The following is a 1,758-nucleotide window of genomic DNA, read 5'->3' as shown; positions in this document are numbered from 1 at the left end:
TATTATAGTCCGTAATCATGAATGAAGGGAGGCTAACCTCAAACTGCAAGCGCAGAAATTCTTTTTGTAGAAGTTTAGCATTAATAATGCTGTTCTTAGTCTAAACACGGCAAATAAAGTCTCAGACTTATGAGGATCAGCTTAACCGATAAAGATACCAAGGAAAGCATTAATAGGGCAAAAGCTGTGGCGCTCAGAGGTTCCGAAATCTCAATCAATCACGACCTTACTGGAAATGATGTTTATTGCATAAAAAAAACTTGAAGAGGTGAAGAAAGACATGGTCAAATCGGTTAAAAGGGAGTGTTGAAAGGCATGCAGTTATGGTCTGGAAATACCTACTATATCTGGGACATTGAAACAGTCAGTCTAAAACAACTTGAGGCCCAAAACAAAACAGCTAGCGTTGGCACACCCTTTTACAGACAATAGCAACAATAAAAAATTAAGTATAATGTCCTGGAACGCGAGAGGTCTTCGGAATTTTTTAAACCACACAATTGAGGATCGTGTAGATATTTATTGCATCACCGAAACTTGAATAGTGAGCAAATGTACATTAACTAATAAGTGGCTTGATTACACAGCATACTGGGCACCCGCTATCAAGGAAAAAAGCCTAGGGATCCAGTAGAAGCATTCTCTTACTAGTGAAGCAAACAATAGTAGTTGAACTTTTGGATTTCTCGGATAGCTGGATTATCGATAAAATGTCCACAAAGCAACTAATCTTCTTGCTTGTAGGCATATATATGCCCGCAGCGTGAAATGTCTACCTTACTTGAGTTACTTCAAATGGCGGTGGACCAGGTCGAAGAAGCCAAAGGGTACCTGCCGACATTCTACGTTGGCGACTTCAACGCGCATGTTGGTAACGCTGGGTGCATACCGGAAGAACTGACTGTAGGGACTAATTTATTTAGCAATAGAGAAGCCGAAGATCACATAATTGATGATAGAGGTCGGAAACTGTGCAATTTCATGCAGGATAATGTGTTAATACTGGTCAATGGAAGAATTGAGAATGACCATCCAGGCAGAATCACCTTCTACGGGAGAGGACGCAGCACAATTAACTTCGTCTGGGCTAATACCCCTAGCCTGGAACTCATTGAGAGTTTCGGTGTTACAGCATGAGATCCCTTCCCCCTTTTGCTCGAATTACAGATTTCTGAATCCTTAGACTTCCGTATCACTTCTAAGCTCAATACGAGAGTGTTCACCAGACTCCGCTGGCTAAAGAAGAAGAGAAAATGCTTCAAAACTCGCATGAAATGGTCTAGCAAAATAAGTATAGATTTTCCTAACTGCTCAGTTCACTATATGAACAATAACCTGAAAGAAGCTGTTAGTGAATCGGCGTACAATGCGGAGATAGTTAAAGAAATACGAGCCACACGTCTCAACAAACCTCAAGAATGGTTTGATCAAGAATGTTGTATTCAATCCTATCGATGTATCCACTTGAAAAAGTTTCTATAACGACACGATTCCCGCTAGAGAAGAAGATACTACAAGCTATACCGGGGTACTCGACCCCTCACTTGATACAGAATTCTTCATTTATGAATTAAATCAAGCGATAAAAAATTGCAAAGGAATTAAAGCATCTGGGCCAGATGACATAAAAAAACAACTTATCCAAAGCTCTGCCATATAACCTGAAATTATACATACTCTGCCTATTCAATAAGGTCCTTGAAATCGAGACGATACCTGATAACTGGTTGACGGCCACAGTCTCGCTCCTGCACAAAA

Source organism: Microplitis demolitor, chromosome 4 (genome assembly GCF_026212275.2).
Source record: "Microplitis demolitor isolate Queensland-Clemson2020A chromosome 4, iyMicDemo2.1a, whole genome shotgun sequence".
Classification (NCBI taxonomy): domain Eukaryota; kingdom Metazoa; phylum Arthropoda; class Insecta; order Hymenoptera; family Braconidae; genus Microplitis; species Microplitis demolitor.
Note: the sequence above shows the minus strand (reverse complement) of the source record.